Raw genomic sequence first — 14,469 nt, 5'->3', positions numbered from 1 at the left:
AATAGATTTACATGAAACTTGGCAAAATTGTAGATATGGTTTGCCCGACGTGCCTTTGCTATGTCTCAATATATGTGCTCCAGTGGATTTTGAGAAATTAACGTTTAAAAAAATATATATATCTGTGACAGCGCTCCGGTTAGCGCCCCGGTTCGCGTACCTGACGCGTAACGGAACTTCGCGAAGCGAAGCTGATTGGCTCTCCGGTGTCTGTCAACATTCTAAACAGTCCGGAGCGGCCGCCATCTTGTCTCTCGGTACGATCGAGAGACAAGATGTGGTGAAAAACGAAGGGGGAAATGAAGGAAAGGGGGCAAGGTAGACCACTCCTGACCCCCTAGGATTGATGAGGGGGATATTAAAGTGCCCCGCGGGGCAAAAAAAAAAATAATTTTTTTTTTGCGATTTTACGCCGTAGAGGCGCGTCCCGGTACGCGAACCGGGCAGCTCACCGGGCAGCTCACCGGGCAGGTAACCGGGCAGCTAACCGGCAGCGTAGCTGTCAACATTGTAAACAGTCCGGAGCGGCCACCATCTTGTCTCTCGGTAGGTTCGAGAGACAAGATGTGGTGAAAAAAGAAGGGGGAAATGAAGGAAAGGGGGCAAGGTAAACCCCTCCTGACCCCCTAGGATTGATGAGGGGGATATTAAAGTCCCCCGCGATTTTTCGCGGTAGAGGCGCTTCCCGGTACGCGAACCGGCAGCGTAACGGGAGTCCGCCATCTTGTGTTTTTGGAGCGTCCGGTTCGCGTACCGGGTAGCGTCCCGGTAAGCGTAACAAGGGGAAAACCAAGAGAAACAGTAAAAAAAAAATTAAGGGAATAGATTTCCAGCAAACTTGGCAAAATTGTAGGGACTGTTTGTTTGATGTGCCTTTGCAAGGCCTCAAGATATGTGCACGTGTGGATTTTGTCTAATTAAGGTTAAAACAAAATATATACATCTGTAAGCGTGCTCCGGCACGCTTACGTTACGGGTTTTGTTTGCGCTGCAGAGCCAATACGTCACGGTTATGCGACGCGTCATGAGGCGTCTCACGTGGCTACGTGATACGTCACGTAATAAAGAATATATTTTACAGCTATAGATATTAGCTTTTAAAAAACCAATGAAATTCACTGAAAAAAACATAGGTTATAGACCATATATAGATAGGAATTTGCATTTACAAAACCTTGAAAATTCACTGAAAAAAACATAGGTTAGAGACCATATATAGTTAGCTGGACATTTTATTGACATAAAACCAATGAAATTCCATATATAGTTAGTTGCACTAACTATATATCGCGCACCCGCAATCCACTGCTGATGATGTCACATATTACATCATTCATGACATGGTCAGTGACATCACTGATGACATCACTGATGACATCTCAAATGACATCACTGATGACATCACTGATGACATCTCAAATGACATCACTGATGACATCATGACACACCAATACCAGTTACTACATACGCACTCACTGATTCCTACGTCTACACACACATTCACTCATTCACCCATACAATCACTCATACATACAGTCACTCATTATTACAACACTATCATATGCACTCATACACCTATGCAGACACTCACACACTGCCACTCATCCATGGAGTTACTCACACACCTAGTCAGTCCTGTAAAGAATCAATCACACTTCCATTTCCTCATCTATACAGTTAAACACAGAACACCATACTTCAGTGACATCACTGATGACATCACTGATGACATCTCAAATGACATCACTGATGACATCTCAAATGACATCACTGATGACATCATGACACACCAATACCAGTTACTACATACGCACTCACTGATTCCTACGTCTACACACACATTCACTCATTCACCCATACAATCACTCATACATACAGTCACTCATTATTACAACACTATCATATGCACTCATACACCTAGTCAGTCCTGTGAAGAATCAATCACACTTCGATTTCCTCATCTATACAGTTAAACACAGAACACCATACTTTTCACACATATACTAACACATACTTACTCTCTTATACAATCACTGATACAAGTACACATTGATATGCACAGAGTCACACACCTCCCAGCCAGCCACACACACACTCAGTCTTCCATACATCCACTCATTCTTCAATATGTAAAACATATTTAAACTTTACAAAAACACACAGACACTAGATGATGTCATCAGTGATGTCATTTGAGATGTCATCAGTGATGTCATCAGTGATGTCATTTGAGATGTCATCAGTGATGTCATCAGTGATGTCACTGACCATGTCATGAATGATGTAATATGTGACATCATCAGCAGTGGATTGCGGGTGCGCGATATATAGTTAGTGCAACTAACTATATATGGAATTTCATTGGTTTTATGTCAATAAAATGTCCAGCTAACTATATATGGTCTCTAACCTATGGTTTTTTCAGTGAATTTTCAAGGTTTTGTAAATGCTAATTCCTAACTATATATGGTCTATAACCTATGGTTTTTTCAGTGAATATATATATATATATATATATATATATATATATATATATATATATATATATATATATATATATTCACTGAAAAAACCATAGGTTATAGACCATATATAGTTAGGAATTAGCATTTAAAAAACCTTATTTTACTCACACAAAACCATTGAAATTCCATATATAGTTAGTTGCACTAACTATATATCGCGCACCCGCAATCCACTGCTGATCATGTCACATATTACATCATTCATGACATGGTCAGTGACATCACTGATGACATCACTGATGACATCTCAAATGACATCACTGATGACATCACTGATGACATCTCATTTGACATCATTCTTGTGCTAATACGATAAACCTCTTCAGACTCTAATATAACCTTAGATACACTCAGTGTATACAGACACTCACACACTGCCACTCATCCATGGAGTTACTCACACACCCAGTCAGTCATGCAAAGAAACAATCTCACCTCCATTTCTTCAACTATACAGTTAAACTCACCTTACTTATTGAAACATATACTAACACATATTTACTCTCTTATACAATCCCTGATACAAGTTCCCAATGATCGATACAACCACTCACTCATTCAGTGGCTCTCATGCACAGTTATTTATATATGCCAACTCTCACATGTACTGTGTTTTACATATGTACTTACTATGACATGTAGCATTGAGATATCCATTCACTCATCAATACACTCATGCACACAGTCAACTGCCCATGTAGCTGTTTCCACATGCACTCTTGAACTCATACACCTAGTGAATAAACTGCTCACACATCTATGCATAGAGTCACACACCTTCCAGCCACCCCCACACAAACTCAATCTCCCATAGAAATACTTGGGCAACCAATTAATAACACATATAGACTCTCGTATAGCTAATGATCAACACATGCAGCAGTTTACAGAACAACAGACATAATGATGCACAAATTAAGACAGTTTAGTCACTAACCCATGCATTCAGTGAGACACATTTAATCACTCACTCATACAGTCAGTCACGCACCTACTAAATCCTTCATCCAGACACTTATACATCCACTCATTCTTCAATATGTAAGACATATTTTAACTTTACAGAAACATACAGTCACTGGATGTTGTCATCAGTGATGTCATCAGTGATGTCATTTGAGATGTCATCAGTGATGTCATCAGTGATGTCACTGACCATGTCATGAATGATGTAATATGTGACATGATCAGCAGTGGATTGCGGGTGCGCGATATATAGTTAGTGCAACTAACTATATATGGAATTTCAATGGTTTTGTGTGAGTAAAATAAGGTTTTTTAAATGCTAATTCCTAACTATATATGGTCTATAACCTATGGTTTTTTCAGTGAATTTTCAAGGTTTTGTAAATGCTAATTCCTAACTATATATGGTCTATAACCTATGGTTTTTTCAGTGAATTTCAATGGTTTTTTAATAGCAAATATCATAAGCTGTCGAATGTCAAGTACGTGGTAAGAATTTTTTTTTTCGTGTTTATGCACACTGATCTGCTTTGATTGCTGCCCCCCACCCCTCATTTCTATTAGGAGTACTCTCTCTTTGCAGATAGTGAAGGGTAGTTAACGCAGCCCTTTCCCCCTTTGTAATCCGTCGTGCCTGCTTCTCTCTCCATTTGATTGATTGTTCTCTTTGGTTCATTCTCTATTTACAAACAAGCACAGAGTCGCAGTACTCTGTTTAGTCTTTGCAGATAGCGAAAAATCGTGTAAAAAAACAAAAGGAATCGAGCAAAATCAGTAGGCCACTAATGGGATCTCTTTTGACCTCGCTAAAATAGAAACATTAGGAACAACCTGTTGAAAATAGCAATGCGTATGTATATAAGCGGCGTTCATTTGTGTTCACAGTACCCCTTGTTGATTGTTTCAATCGAGCATTGAATTGTTCGAAGTTAATTCTCTTAACGATCTTCTCTACCTGCAAACGAGGAAGAATAGGAATATTCTATCTCCCTTTGCAGATAGTGAAGGGTAGGTAACGCAAGCCTTTAACACGTCGTACCTATTTCATTCCTCATTGATTGATTGATTGTCCGAACATTGACTGTTTGGGAATTAGTTCTTTTTGGAGGTATTCCCTGTTTGCAAATAAACGTAGGAAAATCTTTGCAAGTAGTGAAAGGGTACGTAATGCGGACCGTTCTCCCCCGTTGTAATCTGTCATGCCTATCTACTCCCCACTGATTGATGCACCTTTTTCACCCGGACCATTTACTAGAGATACGTCATCTGGCCCGACCAGAGAGCACCCCTAGTGAAAAGGACATATGCAATAATAACGAAGTGATCACTGTATCCTGTTAACAGAAACTTTACCATGAAACAACCTGGAAAGAAAAAAATAGGAAAACGAAAATCAGTAGGCCACTGATGAACATGAACTTTTATTAAACAACGAACAAAGAAACGATAACATAACGTAATGATAAAACCTATTAATGTCCTAGAAACAAGAAAACGTTAAAATATGCCAGTGGTGAGAGACCAGAAAAACAGTAAGAGAAACCAAATCACCCCTCGCTGTCCCACCGCCTGCCACGCCAAAAAAATCGATAGACTAGGGAAAATGCAAGTCAGTAGAACATCCACCCCCACTCTGGAAACTTCCAAGGTGGGGCAGGGTTCCGGCTACGCCCAGCCGGGAGCAGCCCATATAAGGCAGGTCCTGCTGCCACGCCTCGGCCAGGAGATCCTAACGTAGGGTGTAGCCGGAGGAGAGGCCGAGACCAGCGGGACCCGGCCAGGGGATTGCCTTTACAACGCTGAACAGTTGCAGGGGGGGGGAATGTCTCCTCGACCCTCCCCTCTCTCTCCCAGTCCGGCCGCGGTGGCCCTTGAGAGTTGCAGGTAGTCCCGCCACATGCTCTTCCGGTCCGACCACCAACGGTCGGGGGGCCGAGGCCGACGGGATCCGGCTGCAGCCGATAAACCAAGAAACCCGTTCATGGGGCCGGAGCCAGGGGCGTCCGGCCGACATCCACCGGAAGCCCGGCCCGAAGACGGACGGGACACTTCTTTCTTTTATAATGGCTGCGACAACACTGGAGGGGGATGTCTTGCACATGCCTCCGACCCCCCCCTCGTCCTCATCGCCTGGTCCGGCCATAACAAATCTCAAGCGAGACGCCGTGGGGTGCACTGGGAGGGAGAGACGGTGCGAACAGGCCTCTCCCGCCTCCCCAGGTGGAGGCTTCCCAGCTGCACCCTCAGCGCTCCAGGCGGTGGCATCCTAACAACTACAGTGCTGCACAGTTTCGGAACGACCTAGATAACGGTTCTTCCACTGTGGCCATGCTGCAACGTCTCGCCCGGCAGGGTGGAGCCCGTCCGCTCATGTGACCCCGCGATCGCCGGTAGCTGCCGAACTCTCAAAATGGCGGTCGACCTGGCAAGAGCGGGCCCAACATAAAGAAATGGCCCGGTCACTGGTTGACTCCACCACCGTAGTCCTCCACGACCTTGAAGATTCTAGAGGAGCCGCGGGAGTCTCCGACCCCCGATGGGGAATGACTGCCATGATCGCCCGTGGAGTGACGAAACTGTATCCGCGGGACGTCGGCGCTCCCATGCTGGCGCCAGCCTCACTTTGAATTACTACAATCCTGCAGACCTTACTTCCGGTGAAAGCACAGTGTGACCCGGTAGGAAAAATTATTGCACCCCCTCCCCTTTTTGACTGATAGTTCAAACCACCGATCCTTTCCTTTGCCCTTTTAACGGAACTTTGGACTGCCTCCCCCTCTTTTACATTTTCTAGAGAAAACAAAACATTAACCACTACATTAGCATAGCAGTTGACACCAGAACTGTTTTCAAATTGAAAACCAACAACATCTTCAACAGAATCCTTTTTGTTTCTGCTGTGACCCTGCTACAGCACAGGCATTGTCCCCAGCAGTAATTCTGCAATGCCGGTAAGAATAGCTGTGGTGCCTACTGGACTCACTCACCCCCGCGGCGCCCCACGCCGTTTTTTGCTGGGCGGCAACTTACTAGACATCACTTTCGTGCCATCTAGATTTCAGCGCGTTCTGCTGCCTTGGAACTATTCGCACAACAGACCGCTACTGACAAGAATATTTCATTATTGGTGCTGTCAATTTCAATAAATCTATTGGATAATTAAAAAGAAATTGCCACGGTCTCTTCGTTGTTTAAATGTTTTTACTGTTTTTGTTTTGTTGTATATATTTATATGTTATTAAAGTTTTATATTCCTACTACTTTGTTGGAGTGCTATATATTTTTAATGTGACACATAATTGTAAAAACTTTGATGTACAAAGAGTCATTCCTGGAATCTTCCGCTTCAGGCTCGGTCCCCTCCCCAATCACAATACAGGATGGTTTTCAGATAGTAGGAACGCGTGTGCTGTGACGGATCACATCGGGTGTGGGCCTTGATCTACTATAACTCCTTTGAAGAGGGGTGATTCTTTACAGCTGGGGCCATAAACTACATCTGCAGGGCTAGCTGATAGCCTAGGACCGGCCTGGACATTCGGACACAGAGGAAGAGGAGTGTCAGAGGGTGCGGTAGTGAATAGGGCGAAAGGGAGGTGTCGGGCGGGCACAGAGTGTGATTCTCAGGGAAGAGCAGCGCAGATGGGGGAAGGTTTATTGCCCATGCATAAGACAGAGAGCGGTGGTGACCAGTGCCTGGGGGAGATGCTTACGAGGGTGAGGAGCCATGCTACGAATCGACAGCGTGCAGAGAGTGGGTCTGGTCAAGACATCTAAAATGGCTGCCGTGCACGACAAAAGTGTGGCATTTCAAAAAAGGCAAGATGGCGCAGACAATGTTTTTCAACAATTCCTCATTTCCTTCGAATCGAACGTTAACAGACGTTGGGGCATATTACCAAAGTTAAGCGATATTTATCGCTAACGATGCTTACCAACCAATTTTTTACCACTAAGCATCGTCAGAAATTATCGAAGATAAACCTTACTATTATCAAGGTTTATCGCAAATGCGATAATAAACGGCCGCAATGCATGAATATCGCTAAAAACTCAGCGATATTCATGCATTACCGAGCTAATACTCTTAGCCATGTTATCCACCTCCCATTGGATAACATGGCTAAGAACTGCTCAGGGCAGGTGTTACTTTTTGGAGATATTCGCGCTTAGCGCGAATATCTCCAAAAGTTGGTAATAGGAGATAGATATCTTGCATGTTGTAATGCAAGTTATTGTGGTATATGGAACTCATACCATAATCTCTCAGGAAAGCAGAAACTGATCCTTTTGGGACCGCCTAAAAAGGCCTAGGGGGTGAGGAGTACTCTACTTTGCCCCCTTTTCACGTTCCGAACTATTTTATTTTACTCTCTTCTGTAATTACACAAAATACCAGCGATAAGATGCATCGGAGACACACAGTGAGAGAAAGGAGGCCGGAGATGAAGAAGACATGTCAAATACACATTGGAGATAATATAGTGGCAGAAGGGAAGTAAATATGAGTAAACTTACCATGTAACATAAAAATGTTGCACTCTATACTATAAGTCTCATTTTATACTACAATCACTTCGCTACAACCTCATAAATTAAAAATAAAAATAAATAATGTCTCAAACAATTTTTGATTTCTAAATATAAATTTATTCTTCAGAATTTTCTAAATTTGAAACAACTAGTAACATGTCCTCATCAGTAATTTCCTCTTCAATCATCTCATCTGGAATCTCCTCATTAAAAGTCTGCAATGATGATTCTTGTAACTCTATGGTCTCCAAACACTCGATAAATTCGCCATCAAGAGATTGATCAAAAAAATCATTCAAGTCATCTCCTCCTTCTGACAATATTTCATTATTGGTGCTGTCCATTTCAATCAATGTAGTGGAATCATTCAAGTCATCTCCTCGTGACAATATTTCATTATTGGTGCTCTCAATTTCAATCAATGTAGTGGAATCATTCAAGTCATCTCCTCCTTGTGACAATATTTCATTCTTGGTGCTGTCCATTTCAATCAATCTAATGGAATCATACAAGCCATCTCCTCCTTGTGACAATATTTCATTATTGGTGCTCTCAATTTCAATCAATGTAGTGGAATCATTCAAGTCATCTCCTTGTGACAATATTTCATTCTTGGTGCTGTCCATTTCAATCAATCTAATGGAATCATACAAGTCATGTCCTCCTTGTGACAATATTTCATTATTGGTGCTCTCAATTTCAATCAATGTAGTGGACAATTCAAAAGAAATTGCCACGGTCTCTTCATTGTGAGCCATTTTATTTTGAAATTGCTTGCTGTAAATTGCAGAAAAAAATAATCACTTTCATTTATCGTTTTTAGTAATACATAATATAAAACTAACTTCATCAAGTATTTAGTATAACAGAAGGACTGCAAATAAATAACAGAAAACATTTTTCAAATTATCTTCAAGTGTACAACATAGTTCCCCTTACAAATTAACAACTCACCTTTTTAAAAGTAGCAGAAGTGTTAGTACTGTGTAAATCAAACACCAGAAATTCACCACCAAAAATTCCTCACAAATGTACCTCAGACAGTAGTATCACAAAATGGCTGTGGTTTCCTCTCATTTGACATATATACATAACCAATTAACTTTCATCACACACAAATACAAAACCAAAGTAACATTTTAATTGGTTCTAAATTTCAACACTTTCAAATGTGTTTTCCCCATGCAATTTTCCATAGGACATTTACATACGTCTACAGCCTGAATGGCTGAACGGAATTACACCAAACTTGGCAAAATGGTACATCAAACCTAAGAGGTCAGGAAGGATCTACTATGCCCCCTTATGGTCATTTCCCCCTTCGCTTTGGCCTCCTCTTGTCTCTCAATCCTACCGAGGGACAAGATGGCGGCCGCTACGGACTGTTTGGAATGTTGACAGACGCCGGAGAACCAATCAGCTTCGCAAAGCTCCGTAACGCGAAAAGTACGCGAAGCGGAGCGCTGTTACAGATATATATCTTTTTTTCAACGTTAATTTCTCAAAATCCACTGGAGCACATATATTGAGACCTAGCAAAGGCACATCGGGCTACCAGTCCCTAATATTTTGCCAAGTTTCGTGCAAATCCATTCAGCCGTTCGATTATTATTATTTTGTTTTTTTTTTGCCCCGCGGGGCCCTTTTAAAACCTCCACATCAAACCTAGGGGGTCAGCGAGGATCTACTATGCCCCCTTATAGTTATTTCCCCCTTTGTTTTGACCTCCTCTTGTCTCTCGATCCTACCGAGAGACAAGATGGCGGCCGCTACGGACTGTTTGGAATGTTGACAGACGCCGGAGAACCAATCAGCTTCGCTTCACAAAGCTCCGTTGCGCGAAAAGTCCGCGAACCAGAGCGCTAACCGGTCCGCTGTTACAGATATATATCTTTTTTTAAACGTTAATTTCTCAAAATCCACTGGAGCACATATATTGAGACCTACAAAAGGCACATCGGGCTACCAGTCCCTACAATTTTGCCAAGTTTCGTGCAAATCCATTCAGCCGTTCGGGCTAAAAGTGAGGCCAACCGCCCTATGGAAAACTCAATGTTAAAAACACGTTTTGGGACCCCCCTTTTTTCTCGGCCCCCACTGGACGAACCCCCCCCAAATTTTCAAGGGCTGCTCAGAAACAAAATGTGCCATTTTCCTGAAAATTTCAGCCGATTCCGTCCACAAACGCCAAAGTTATTAGACATAGAATTTTCAAAAAACCCATAGAGAAAAAATCCTAACTATATATACCTACTGGCGACCGCCAGTAGGTAATATTACCTACTGGCGGTCGCCAGTAGGTATATATAGTTAGGATTTTTTCCCTATGGGATTTTTGAAAATTCTATGTCTAATAACTTTGGCGTTTGTGGACGGAATTGGCTGAAATTTTCAGGAAAATGGAACATTTTGTTTCTGAGCAGCCCCTGGAAATTTGGGGGGGGTTCGTCAAGGGGTGGCCGAGAAAAAAGGGGGGTCCCAAAACGTGTTTTTCCCATGTTAATTTCCATAGGGCGGTTGGCCTCACTTTTAGGCCGAACGGCTGAATGGATTTGCACGAAACTTGGCAAAATTGTAGGGACTGTTAGCCCGATGTGCCTTTGCTAGGTCTCAATATATGTGCTCCAGTGGATTTTGAGAAATTAACGTTCAAAAAAAGATATATATCTGTAAGCGCGCTCCAGGCAGCGCTCCGGTTCGCGTACCTGACGCGTAACGGAACTTCGCGTAGCGAAGCTGATAGGCTCTCCGGTGTCTGTCAACATTCTAAACAGTCCGGAGCGGCCGCCATCTTGTCTCTCGGTAGGATCGAGAGACAAGAGGAGGCCAAAACAAAGGGGGAAATGACCATAAGGGGGCATAGTAGATCCTCCCTGACCCCCTAGGTTTGATGTGGAGGCTTTAAAAGGGCCCCGCAGTGCAAAAAAAATTTTTTTTGTTTTTTTGCGTGGGGAGCGCCCGGTCCGCGAACCGGGAAGCATTCTGGGGAGCGTACTATAAGGAAAAAAGAATGATAGACTTTTCAAATACTGTATGTTAATTGATTGTTGGTTTTGTTGATTATTTTTTAATTTCTTTATTTTTTAAGCAATTATTTATTATTGTGATTGTGTTTCAAAATTTAATAACATTTCTAACATTTCACTGTCTGAAATGTCGTCATTTTCATTGAACATAGCTTGTAATCTCTGAGTGTGTAAAATGTCCTCATTTTGAAGGAGGTCATCTACTGCTTGCATACATTGCAGTAGTTCTTGGTCCCAAGTTTCATCCATAAATTCTATATAATTTGGATCAATTAATTCTTGGCTGCTCTCTTGCAGGACAATTTGAAATGAAACTTTCTGTTCGCCTTCCATGTTGCCTGAAATTTGGATAAAAAAAAAATATATTAGTAGAGATAGGGCACTGTTGGGATTAATTTTAGATAGGCAGTTTTTATCAGTGAATTTATCTTTGGGCAGTGTATAGTATCAGAGTGGAAGTAGGAATATAAAAAAGTGTATGTGATTTAACGTAAGTAAATTCATAATTATACAAGAGAAACCTAACTCTATCCATAACTATAACAGAGAAGTCTATCTAAATCTATAACTACTACAGAGGGATAGTATATAACTATCAGAAAAAGTTTACCATATTAACTGATAGTGCACAATATACTTCAGTTTTTAAAATAACAACTTACCTTTACAAAGAAGTTGAAGTGATTAGTGAAAATCCAATTGAAATGTACACCAGGAAGTAGTAGTCAAAATGGCTGTGTTTCCTTCTCTTCCTTTATATATATTCAGGTATATAACCAATCAAATGTCAGGTAAAAAAAGTAGAAAATGAAAGTAACATTTTCATTGGTTGTCAATTCCAACACTTCAGATGTGTTTTGTGAAGTAATTTACCTCACGGTATTTAGAGAGGTCTACAGGCTAAATGGCTAAATGGAATTTCAATCAAATTTGTGAAAATGATAGGGATTGGTATGTAGTATGAGCTAATCTATATTTGGTGAAAGTGTCTCCTGTCGTTTTTCTGTAAATTACTTTCCCACCTTTTTTGATGGAGCGCTTCCCGGGGAGCGTCCCGGTACGCGAACTGGCGAGCGCCCCGGTACGCGAACCTGAAGCGTTACGGGAGTCCACCATTTTGTGTTTCGGTCGAATTAAGATACAAGATGGAGGGCAACTAATGTTCAGAATGGGTAGAAGGGGGCACGGTAGACTTATCTTGACCCCCTAGGTTTTCTGAGGGTGGCTGAGGAGGCCCATATGTGTGGGAAAAAAACATTTTTTTTTTAAATTTCGCGAGGTTAGCTTCTGGTCCGCGTACCGGGTAGCGCCCCGGGGAGCGTACTTTGTTGAAAATTAGTGAAAAAAGTTAGAGTAAAATAATAATTGTGAGTGATCAGATGTAGGGTAGCTCTCAGAAGAGCTTTTGGGTTTATGGTACATTTAGTAGGTACCAATGCACAGTCTTAAATTCAAAATGAAAATTCTGTTGCCTTCATCTGAGAAGTGAACTCCATCTCCTCTGTAGATATCTTGCATGTAGTAACGCAAGTTATTGTTGTACACGGAGCCCATTCCATGGTCTCTCATGTAAGCTGAAACAGATTTGTTTACATGCTTCCTCGACTTCTCAATTTGTGGACAAAATTGGTTCGACCACCTCCATTTCTGTCTTTGGCATATATTTGAATATACCAAGGCAGTCTGAGGAAAAAGTGCCATTAATTGCTCAAATGTGTCCTTTAAAAGCATTTACAGACCTACCTAAGTCAAAATGCCCAAGTCATTACCTCCACAGTGCACAATTAACAGGTCAGGTTTTGGCAAATGCATAAAGGTTTTCACCAATGGTATCAATTGGTGACATTTTAATCCTCTGTGGCCAAACCACTTAATTTCCACATCTTGTAAATTGAGGTTAGGTAAATTTCTGTTATCAGCATACCTCTGAGCCCAGTAGATGTAACTATGTCCAACAATCCAGACAGAAAACATGGTGAGAGAAGGTTCTGCTGCAGTCAGATGAAGTGTGGCAATGAAATGGCAGTTGAAAAAATAAGAGTTTAAAATGAAAAAAACTGTGGAGTTTCTGTGTTAATGAAGCAGTAACAGTGATTGGTGGATTTTGATTGCTGAAAACAGAAAGTTAGGGTGCATGGATGAGTTCTTTGAAAGATGTATTTTGAATGGTCAAAAAAAATCATTAAATGAAAGATTGCACTGGATATGCAGGTGCACTGAGAGTTCAGAGTTCAATTGAAACATTGTTGTGTGAACTTGCAAACACCAGAGGTCTTCCAAGAGGTGGTTGCTATGCAAAAAAGGCAGAGAGGGCAGAGGGGGGAAGGGTTTTGATTTGAAAAAAGTGAGGGAAGAGTTTTGATTGGGTGACATGAGAGATATGTGTGAAGAATTACAGCATTTCTGTGCTTTTGATAGCTGCAGACTCTGGAGTGCATACCTTTTGCTCTGCTAAAGACAAAGTGGTGTGTTTCTGAGACTGTTTTGAAACTCATAAAGTATTTGCTAAGGGGAGAAAAGATTCATTTAATTTAGATAGAGAATAGTGTGCTTTATGAAGAAAGTTGTGTTTTTAAAATGTTGCTTTGCCTCAAGTGTTTTACAAATAGATTTTGTTTCTTTGAGAAATTGTAATTGGAGAAAATGTGTAGTATTAGTACTGACAGGGTGTTTTTGTGCATAGGAGCTGTGCAGTGTTTTCAAATTATGACTTGAAAATCGTTTTTGAGGAAAAGGAATGCTTTTAACATTTATGAGAAGGACATAATGGTGTCTGCTTCTTTATAAGGCATTGGAGTGTCTCTGATGTTATTTTTCCCATTTTAATGTAAGACCTTTCTCCGTGGTGCGAATTCCTTGTAAATATGCTCCCACCTGTGTTTGGCAAATTTAGATTTTGAATGTTTGAGTTACATAGCCATGTTAAAAGTGACCCAAAAATGCTGCAAAGGCAATCAAAAAACGCTTTCATGTGTCTTAAGGAAATTTTAAGTCATTTCCCCATGTGCAGTGTTTTCAAATTAAGACTTGAAAATCGTTTTTGAGGAAAAGGAATGCTTTTAACATTTATGACTAGGACATAATGGTGTCTGCTTCTTTATAAGGCATTGGAGTGTCTCTGATGTTATTTTTCCCATTTTAATGTAAGACCTTTCCCCGTGGTGCAAATTCCTTGTAAATATGCTCCCACCTGTGCTTGGCAAATTTACATTTTGATAATTTGAGTTACATAGCCATGTTAAAAGTGACCCAAAAATGCTGCAAAGGCTTTAAAAAAACGCTTTCATGTGTCTTAAGGACATTTTAATTCATTTCCCCATGAATGTAGGTAGGCCTCACCTTAAACAAACCTCTGGATAGGCCACACCTTATCGTCATCCTGAATTAATCATTTAAAATGCTAGGGACCGATTTATGAT

Source organism: Lissotriton helveticus, chromosome 4_1 (assembly GCF_964261635.1).
Source record: "Lissotriton helveticus chromosome 4_1, aLisHel1.1, whole genome shotgun sequence".
In the NCBI taxonomy this organism is placed as follows: Eukaryota; Metazoa; Chordata; class Amphibia; order Caudata; family Salamandridae; genus Lissotriton; species Lissotriton helveticus.
The sequence above is the reverse complement of the archived record's forward strand: the minus strand, read 5'-3'. Positions refer to the sequence as shown.